We start from the raw sequence: 11,267 nt of genomic DNA, 5'->3' as shown, positions 1-11,267 counted from the left end.
ACAGCGGCTATTGATGAAGCCGCGGATGCGATGACCATTGATGAACCTAACTCTAAAATGTTTTAGAAATCTTTTTTTTTTTTATTAAGGCATTATTACAAACTTAAGATCTATTACTTGTTTCACTCTTGGTTTTGCGAATATTTTGTTTGATATGGTGCTGGATTTTGCCCAATGTGTTTGTTGCCTCTTTACTCTTTGACTCTGGCTATTTGTTTAAATTGCAATGTACCTCCACATATAGATTTTCATGACTCTACTCCTCTAAGACCCCGTTTAATTGTATCAGCTAGATATGTTCCTGATCAGTCCCTTAGCCCTTCCTTAGTGCACTCTAAAAATTTATCCCCCTGGAACTTTTTACACTTCATTAGTGTACTCTGTCATGGGCACTTCTCTCTGCCCCGCGCAAAGCTAGTATCCGTTATCCGCGACGGGCTCCTCCCACTCCGCAGTCTCCATTGGGCAGCTCATCAATGTATTCTGATGAAGGCAGCTCCGTTTGTCCCATGTGTTGTTTGTATCTGTTGTCCACGAAGGGCTTGACAAGAGCTCAAAACTGTAGTTTTAACCCCTTAACAATCATACTTTTAGACCAATTATGTGAGTAATAATTAAGAGTTAATACTGATTACGTGTTTTTATGCATTTCAGGCTTCAAAGTCCATTATGTACAGAAATGTGTCATTTTAGCGAGATAAAGGAGCAAAGGTCGGTTGCTAAGAAGTTCCGTGATTAAAGGCCAAGATTCAAGAAGACAAAGCCTTTGTAAAGCCCGGTCAAAAGCTGAAAAGTCAACGCGGGCGTAAACAAAGACACAAAGTCGTGAGAACTTCCGAAGGCCGTATCTTTGGACTCAGACCTCGGAATTGGGCCTACCTTATGTCAAAACGACCGGCTCGGAAAGAGCTTTCCAATGGTCTAAGCTTTGACCCAATAAGAGGAGCAGAAGTGGACGAAAAGTCTGTTGAAGCCAAATCCAGTTGGAGAGCCCTTTTCGGACTGAAAGAATTGGGTTTTTGGCCCGATTTTCCGGCCCAAAATATGGCTCCAAGCCCATGCACGATTTTTGGATCTAAAAGTATAAAAACAAAAGTTTGACTCTTTGTTAAGGGTAAGCAGTTAGGTTAGGAAGCTAATGTTAATGGAGTTTAGGGTTAGAAAAAGATAGATCTAGATTAGTTAATTACTTAGTTTTCATTCCATTAATTAGTTTCATTCTTTGTTTTAGATTAGTTATTTAAATCATTGAATATCATTCATTAGATAAATAAAATAGTTGTTATTCATTCAATCATATCTTGTTCTTATTGTTCTATTAGATTTATAAAGTTAATTACTTATTCCATAATGACATGTTCTTATTATTGTTCTTGTGTTGGGAATGGTAGTATAGAAATTTCACATCAAATCATTACTCTCACCATTGTTGCTTTTGGTTTGATTAGTTGAATTCAATTTAAGTCTAGACAGTTAAGAGTGGAACGAATCTTTACTCATTATATTGCATGATTATGTTTTGAGAGTAAGAAGAATTGATTTAAGCGTAAGAACGGTAGGATTACGACATTGTTGTTAACATTAATATGTGGGATTCTACTATTTTTAACGGATATCAAATGGCGCCCTTGCATCTTAATCTCGTTCAAGACAAGAATTCAATTGCTTGAATCCAAGGGGCAATCCCCCATTCTCTACCCACCCACCCTTTTAATTTTTCATTCTTATTTCTTGAATTTTCGGAACTGTTCACTGTTTCAGGCATAGGGGCTGCGGATTCATAGAGAAAAACACTGCAGTGAACGTATTTCTAAATTTTCGAAAATTCTGAAAATTTTCATACATTATATATATTGTGTTGTTGATTTACTGGAATATTTTCAGATTTTTCAAAGTTGGTTTAGCTTGTGAAAAAAATACGATCTTTACAGTGCTGCATTTTAGTTTTCACACCGTATGTTCTTGAAAAACAGACGAGTAAGGTTACTTAAGGAGTTCTAAAAATTCTATAACTTTTACAGGAGTATCTATCCTAAGTCAGAAATTTGTAGTAAAAATTTGACGAGTTTTTTATTTGTTTTGACCTCCTAAATAGTAGAGTGTTTCCAGTGTGTTTCTGCAGTGTTGCAAACACTTAATATCTGGAACACCAGCCAATAAGGAGAGGTTGTAGAACTCCAACTCCTCTAAAATTTTTACAGGAACAAGTAGGATCTGTCAGGAGTCTCCAGTAAAAATTTGGAAATTTTTGGCTTTGTTTTGATGGGATAACCATTCATTTGTTTGTATTGTGTCCGAAAACTGTTTTGGAAACTTTACAGGGCAGTAGAGGGACTTTCGTAGCTTCGATTGATCTGAAATTTTACAGACTATTTGATAGACGTCTTAGCAAATTACTCTAAAAATTTCAAATATTTTGGAGTACGTTAAAATGTCTAAAACTCGAAAACCCTGAAGCTCGACCTGCGCCCACACCGAGCTCGACCCACGCTCAAAACACTGGACATTCGAAAACCCTGAGCGCGACCCGCGCCCTAAGCAAGTGCACCTGCGCTCAAAACACTGGATGTTGAGCGCGACCTGTGCCCATACCGAGCGCGACCCGCACTCAAAACACTAGAACTCGAATTTGCACTAAACGCACCTGCGCCCAAGTGAAGCGCACCTGCACCCTCAGCTGATTTTGCCGGATTTCCGCAGGTTTGATTCAAATTTTCAATTTTCAAGTTTTTCAGTGTTCTAACTTGTTATATACACTGAACACGCGTGAACAAGACGCTATTTATAAGCGAAGCAATGACGCAATCAGGTATTCCTTTCTTCCACACCTCGCATATCCAGTTAGAGGTTTCTACTAGTATATCAAAATTGTTTGGAGTGTTGCATGTTTAGTTAAGTTCGACTTAGTCTTGCATGAGATTAAGGTCTGGTCGAAAAAAAACAACTAACGTAATTACACGGCAACGTCGACAAACACGTCTATCTAGTATACCACCCATTACACCTCTGGCTACTATTCCACACACACCACCGATATAATGGTCAAGAAAGAAAGAGAGACTCCTCTCTCTGACTTCTACAAAGCCTTAAGCGATAGCCCCAAATCTTGCATCGTTCTAGCAGACCTAGTGGGGGATTTTCGAATCCCCCAAATATTTTTAATTTGTTACCCGTTTTTCATGGTTTAGACCATGAAAAATCTTATCACCACATGCGTAGGATTGAACAAGTCCTAACAACATTCCACCATCCCACGGTTGGTGCGGAACAAATTAAACTAAGGGTATTCCCTTTCACCTTAGCCGATAAGGCGGAGTCTTGGTTAACTGCCCAAACGCCAAACTCTGTGGACTCATGGGCTCAACTTGTTCAATTGTTCATGGAACAATTTTACCCACCACTGAAGACAGATGAAATGCTTCACAAGATTCATTTCTTCAGCCAGAATCCTCATGAATCCTTTTCAGAGGCCTGGAATCGTTTCACTGATCTTCTCATTGAATGCTTGCATCATAATCTTGCGAAAAGACACGCTTGTTTGTGCTTTCTTTAAGGGGCTTTCACATTATCATAAGGAGGTTCAAGATATCATGACTGGGGGTAGTTTTTTTTAGTAAAGGAGCCTTGGAGGCTTATAAATTCTTAGAAGATCAATCTAAGAAGAACAACAATTGGGGAGGTAACGATTCCTCCCGCTCCTCTCCTTCTTCTCTTGAGGTTAAATATGATCCCGAGCTTAAAACTCTTATTGATGCCCTCACTAAAAAGGTAGATGCCATCTCTGTTCAACAACAACCCACTCCAATCATGAACATTAAATCTACTCGTTGTAATGTCTGTTGTAGTCTTGAGCATTCCGACTTCTATTGTCCTCTTGTCTATGCACAAACACCACCACAACCATCACACTTCAACCAGTTAACTCAACATCAAGGACAAGGGAACTTAGGTGACCAGAATAGAGGTTTAGTACCCATAACCCAGAACTATCAACATCAAGACATGAACGCTCAACAAGCTTTAATTCCAATACAACCATCTACAGACAAAGTAGTAGTGACCTTGTTGGAGAAACAAAATCAAATTATGCAACAAAACTCCAACTTGATGAAAGATCGATGATCAAAACTCTAATATGTTGAAACAAATGATGCAAATGATGCAGTCTTTGTGCCAAAAGGTTATTGACATGTCTTATAACCAAAATAATAACCAAACCGGCGTGTTTCCAAGTCAAGCGATTGCCTAATCCTAAGTTAACAAACACCGCTTTTGAAAAACAAAGCGATTTCTTGTAATGGTAATATAAACCAAAGGGACCTATAGGCCAAATCACTACCCCGCTTCGCTCAGTAGTAGTTGATAACCAAGTGACTATGCCTAAAGATTACCCGCAAACTAAAAATGATACCATACCAAATACTATAATAGAAACTGAAGACCCTACAACTGTAGAAGTACTAGTTAAACCACAACCAAAAGGGAAAACATTACAAGACCCAATAATAGAAAGTGAAGACCCTACACCTGTAGAGGTTCCAATATGGACACCTAGATGGAAAACGGCTAGAGATAAAGCAAAGACTAATAATACTTTTATCCCTTCTGCTAAAAATAGCGATAAAGCACTATATCCCCAAAGACTAGTTGTGTTTAAAAAGGACGAGAATTTTGATGAGATTAGGAAAGTGTTTAAAAATTTGACTATAAACCTACCTTTTCTAGAAGCTATAAAAAGTCTACCTGGACACGCTAAGTTTCTAAAAGAGTTGTGCACCAAGAAGAGGAAAACCAACATACCCCATGAAGCATTCTTAACTGAACAATATACCTCTTTATCTGAACATAATGGAATTGTTAAGTACAAGGACCCTGGTCGTCCTACTGTATAATGCACCTTAGGTGATACCTTCATAACAAATGCTTTATTAGACATGGGGGCGAGTGTTAACTTACTCCCTTTTTATTTATATAAACAACTAGGTCTAACAAAACTTCAACCAACCAAAATGACTTTGCAGTTAGCCGATCGTTCTATTAAGTATCCCAAGGGTGTAGTTGAAAATATTCCCGTTAAAGTTCAGGATTTTTACTATCCAAATTTAACTTTGTTATTCTTGACACAGAAGTTGCTCATGATTCCATTCCCATCATCTTAGGGCGTCCTTTCTTGGCAACCGCCAATGCCCAAATCAATTGTCGGGATGGCTCAATGACTCTTTATTTTGGAAATCTTTATGTAGAAGTTAAAATGTTTAGACAAAAATAGGGACAACTAGGTTTGCCTGTAGAAGGGAAGTGAAGTCCATTGAGAGTTTTGTACCTCACATTAGTGCGGCTGACACTTTAGTCCCCACACTAATAGATACCCCTCTTATGGAAGAAGACAAGGATCATAATTTCTACTCCCTAGACGTAGATAACATCAAGGAGGATTTCCTTCCGACTCTTTTGCAACCCTTCTTTTTGCCTCGCGAAGTTTTCTCCTATTGACATCCATTCATCTCTTGATGCCATGGCCGGAAGAAGAATTTTTCCCCTCTATCCCAAGTGATTCTTCTTACCCACCTATTGAGGAATGTCTTGCATATCTCAAGGCCTCTGATGATATAGACATAAGAACACTAGTTGAACACCATTCACCCACCTCACATCCTCATGTCACTCATTCACCTTCCATCACGAATGTTTTTCGCCCTCTACCTTTTCAAAGAACCATTGAGTTTGTACTTGACCTTGGCGTTTCTCCTATGCTTTATAACTATCTAAAACCAACTGGTGAAGAAGTAACACCCAAGGACAAGCCACCTGACACTTTTTCATTTTTTCCATTTTTTCCTTCTCAAAATTATCCACATCCTACGTATCTTCCACAACCATCAATTTTCTCACGTTCATTTACTTGGCATCCCCTTCGCAGGATGACAAAGAAGAAACTGTATGCTCGATTAGGTTTTAGATCTATAAGGCTTTGCTCTCAATCCACTAAGCTACGTCATAGGAAATCTTTGTGCTTAATTCTGTTTGATGGTGCATTCCATGTTAATTATTTGTGGAAAGACCCACAACTTTTTCGATTGTTGATATATGGTAAACTGCATTTTAATACATATATATTAGATAAAGTCTCGAGTATCTGACTATAAAAGACTCATTTTATTCTTCGGTGTACTCCATTCCAATCTTATGTTATGGGAGTGCACCATTAAGGCAACCGGACCCTCCTTTTGGAGTGAGTGGTTGTAAGTGTCGGATTCTTAGTCTACGTTTCATGTGACTCACGCATTTATCTCTTGCACTTTTTCTCGTGGATTGAGTAGTACTTCTCTATGGAGTAAGTTTCATTTTTATTTCTTTATCGTAATTTTGTTTTGTTTTTCTAAAAATCAAACATATAAAAACTAAATAAAATAAAAACATAAACATATATTAGTAAGTCTAGGGAATCGACTTTAAAAAGACCCAAGTTTTCGTACAATACCAACTTTCTGGGAGTATAGGCCAAACAAAAATTTCAAACTTAAAAAGAGTTTTCCAATTTTGTTTGGGGGTGGCGATTTTTTGTATTCATTTCAAATCTTGTTGCCACCCTAAGCCTATCATGTTTACTCCAAGAGAGTTTGTGTTAGTTAGATGCGATACCGGTTTAATTGTACTTCATATTATCATATCATCTTTACAATATTTCATTCATGTGCTTGCCAATTTTTGCAACGTTTCTATGGTAAATTCTTTCCTTATCTCTTTTCACTTTGAGGACAAAGCGTTCGATTGTTTGGGGGTGGGATAGAAACATTTGCAAAAATTAGACACTTTTAGGATGTAAATTACGCACTTTTATTTATAAAATGTTAAAAATTATAAAAATTAGTTAGTTACATAATTTAATTGTGCTATTGAATTGTTTCATGAACCCCCTTCTCCCAAATTGTTTGGGGGTGGTATAGAAATACGATGTAAATGTTAAGCACATATTAGGTTGTATATTACGTATTATTTGTCTTAAAAATAATTAAAAAAAAATAAAAAAAAAAAATTATGCTATACACTTAGGAATATTGGTATTGTTTCTTTCTCTATGCTCTTAATAATCTAGAAGTCCCACGTAGCTTTTGCATTAGAATAATTTTTAGAAACTTAGGTTAATATGTAGGTAATAATCTTTGCATCTATCTATAAATATATTACATGAGTATCTATGATTGTTTGGCAGTAAGTTTCTGAAATCTAGGCTAAAGTACTTATTCTACAAATCCTGTGAGAATATAGCCTAAAGCCTTATATGAGTGAAACATTTGAGAAATGACACAAAGGAGAAGTATATTCCAAATAGAGAAATCACACGTCCACTTGCTTGACCACTATACCATGTCCTAAGAGAGAATTTAGGCCCTTTTTGGATCGATATAGCTAGAAATTCTGACCTAAGTATATTTTCCGCTAGTAAGCCCCTCGAGCCTTTCATTAGCCCTTCCATAAACCACAATTCCTTTACCCTGTTTAAAAAACAAAAAAAAACAAAAAAAAAAAAAAAAAAAAAAAAAACCTACCCATTTTAGAATAAGTCTGAGAATAGGATGAGTGAAGAAAAGAGAAGAGAAAAACCTCTGTAAACAAAAATTAGTTAGTTGCTTCAGAAAAGAAAAAGAAAAGAAGTTTCCATCCAAAGAAAAGAAAAGAAAAAGAAAAATAGAAATAAAATAAAAACTTCAAAAATAGAAAAAAGGAGTAGAAAAGCCAAAAGAAAAAGGCTAAGGATGGAAACAAAGTGTAGAAGCAAAAGAATAAGGTTTTCTCTAGTTACGTAATATGAAGACCCTATTATCTCAGACTTGTCTTTTTGAATATCCGTTTCCTTCTATCTTAAACCATCTCCTAATCCCCGCAACACCTAATAAAGACCTCTAGCTCAATTAGGAATAGGTTAGTGGGATAGTAAGTGGCAGATGTGTTTGATCAACTTCGGCTTCCTTGTGTGTCATTGAGATTATAAGGTAAAGTATGCCCATTGCACACTGGAGTATCAAAACTTGAGTGGAAAAATCAGAGTGATTTTGTCTTGACTTTTATGTGAGAACCTACTTAAGGACGTTATTCCAAAGTTTCATAAACGGACCTGTTATTGCATTTCATAGCATTACTCATTATATATATGTTTATTCATAGATGATTGATTATTATGCATATATTAGCTTAGGTTTCAACATGATTATTCTATATTCATTGCTAGTGAGATGTATAGATAATTGAGACATAAATAAGGAAACAATAGTTTTATTTCTTAGTCGTTGTAGTATAGATGAAGTTTGTGAGTACCTTCACTGGAAAACTCTCACGAGGCTATAACTCGTCCGCTAGGGAATTCCTAGTGATTTAAGGCCTTGTTGCATATGGTCAATGCAATCGCACTCAGCGAAACGAGAGTAGATAGAACTCCATTTTTGGTCACTTATTCTAATTTCTCATATTTGCTTGAGGACAAGCAAAATGTTGTTTGGTGGTGGTTTGATAAGAGCCCAAAACTGTAGTTTTAACCCCTTAACAATCATACTTTTATACCAATTATGTGAGTAATAATTAAGAGTTAATACTGATTACGTGTTTTTATGCATTTCAGGCTTCAAAGTCCATTATATACAGAAATGTGTCACTTTAGCGAGATAAAGGAGCAAAGGTCGGTTGCTAAGGAGTTCCGTGATTAAAGGCCAAGATTCAAGAAGACAAAGCCTTTGTAAAGCCCGGTCAAAAGCTGAAAAGTCGACGCGGGCAAAAACAGCACACAAAGTCAGCAGAACTTCCGAAGGCCATATCTTTGGACTCAGACCTCGGAATTGGGCCTACCTTATGTCAAAACGACCGGCTCGGAAAGAGATTTCCAATGGTTTAAGTCTTGACCCAATCAGAGGAGCAAAAGTAGACAAAAAGTCTGTTGAAGTCAAATCCAGCTGAAGAGCCCTTTCCGGACTGAAAGAATTGGGTTTTGGGCCCGATTTTCCGGCCCAAAACATGGCTCCAAGCCCATGAACGATTTTTGGATCTGAAAGTATAAAAACAAAAGTTTGACTCTTTGTTAAGGGTAAGCAGTTAGGTTAGGAAGTTAATGTTAATGGAGTTTAGGGTTAGAAAAAGATAGATCTAGATTAGTTAATTACTTAGTTTTCATTCCATTAATTAGTTTCATTCTTTGTTTTAGATTAGTTATTTAAATCATTGAATATCATTCATTAGATAAATAAAAATAGTTGTTATTCATTCAATCATATCTTGTTCTTATTGTTCTATTAGATTTATAAAGTTAATTACTTATTCCATAATGACATGTTCTTATTATTGTTCTTGTGTTGGGAATGGTAGTATAGAAATTTCATATCAAATCATTACTCTCACCATTATTCCTTTTGGTTTGATTAGTTGAATTCAATTTAAGTCTAGACAGTTAAGAGTGGAACGAATCCTTACTCATTATATTGCATGATTATGTTTTGAGAGTAAGAAGAATTGATTTAAGCGTAAGAACGGTAGGATTACGTATTACTGTTGTGAACATTAATATTTAGGATTCTACTATTTTTACGGATATCAGGGCTCATCCCACTCCGCAGACTCTCTTGTGCCAGGTAGCCTGTTGGGGTAGCTCACCTTGCCCCAGGCTCGACTTTAGCATTATGTCAGTGAAGAGCGCATCCCCTTCACCGTTCCTCTCTTTAATGGGTTGTGCAGCCTGATGGAGGCAGCTCTCTTTGCCCCATGTGTTAGCGAAGGGCTCATCCCACTCCGCAGACTCTATTGTGCCAGGTGCCAGGTAGCCTGTTGGGGAAGTTCACCTTGCCCCAGGCTCGACTTTAGCATTGTGTCAGAGAAGGGATCATACCCTTCGCTGTCCCTCTCTTTAATGGGCTATGCAACCTGATGGAGGCAGCTCTCGTTGCCCCATACGTTAGCAAAGGGCTCATCCCACTCCGCAGACTCTCTTGTGCCAGGTAGCCTATTGGGGTAGCTCACCTTGCCCTAGGCTTGACTCTAGCATTGCGTTAGCAAAGGGCTCATCCCCTTCACCGTCCCTCTCTTTACTGGGATGTGCAGCCTGATGGAGGCCGCTCTCTTTGCCCCATGTGTTAATGAAGGGATCATCCCACTCCGCAGCTCAATCATTTCAGAAAGCCTATTGGGAGCAACTCATCTTGCCCCAGGCTCGACTTTAGCGTAGTGTCAGCGAAAGGTCTATCCCTTCCGTTGTCCCTATCTTTGATTGACAATGCAGCCTGATGAAGGCAACTCTCTTTGCCCCACGTGTCAACGAAGGGCTCCTCCCACTCCACGAAGGAATCATACATAGTAAGCTCATTTCTTTTCACAAAAGGGCCGTTGTATTATATATTTACAAACAGCTCTAGTCCTTTTTTATCTGGACCTCCATTACATTACTTTGTACCTTCATTACATTTAGTTGTAAAAAATTTTCAGCATTCTCACGCTCCAAGGCTTTTCTATCAACTTGCCCTTCATTGTTCGTAACTTGTAAGTGCCAGCCCCTCCTACTTCCACCACGATGTAGGGTCCCTCCCAATTTGGACCCAGCTTCCCATCTTTTTCCCTTTTTGTACTAGGGGTCACTCGGCGGAGCACGGAGTCTCCTATCTAGAATTGTCGCGGCTTGACCCGCTTGTTGTATTGCATCTGTAAGCACCTGTGATACTCTTCTAACCGTATGCGGGCTGAGTCTCTTCTTTCTTCTGCCAGATTTAAATCCCCTGCCAGTACGCCCCAGTTTTAACCCTCCTCCACGGCCTTAGTTCGCGTTGTAGCTGCCACCATCTCTGAAGGAATCACGGCATCCATGCCATAGGTTAGGGAGAACGGGGTCTCTTTGGTGGTCGTCCGAGGAGTAGTTCAATAAGCACAATGAACATGATTCAACTCGTCCACCCATGCCCCCTTCTTATCTTCCAACTTCCTCTTAAGGTTGTTCATTATAGTTTTGTTGGAAGATTCAACCTGTCCATTACCCTCAAGGTTGTAGGGGACCGAGAACCCCTGTTTGACCTTGTACGCCTGCAAAAACTCTGTCACCTTTGCTCCCATGAATTATGACCCATTGTTCGCGATGATAGCATACAACAGTCCAAACCGACATATGATGTTCTCCCATAAGAACTTAATGACCTGCGTCTCCTTCACCTGTTGCAAGGGTACGACTTCTATCCACTTGGTGAAGTAGTCCGTAGCTGCTAGCATGTATCTCCTCTTGCCACTAGCCATGGGTAATA

The sequence above is a fragment of the Coptis chinensis genome, chromosome 5 (assembly GCF_015680905.1).
Source record: "Coptis chinensis isolate HL-2020 chromosome 5, ASM1568090v1, whole genome shotgun sequence".
Lineage (NCBI taxonomy): Eukaryota > Viridiplantae > Streptophyta > Magnoliopsida > Ranunculales > Ranunculaceae > Coptis > Coptis chinensis.
The sequence above is the reverse complement of the archived record's forward strand: the minus strand, read 5'-3'. Positions refer to the sequence as shown.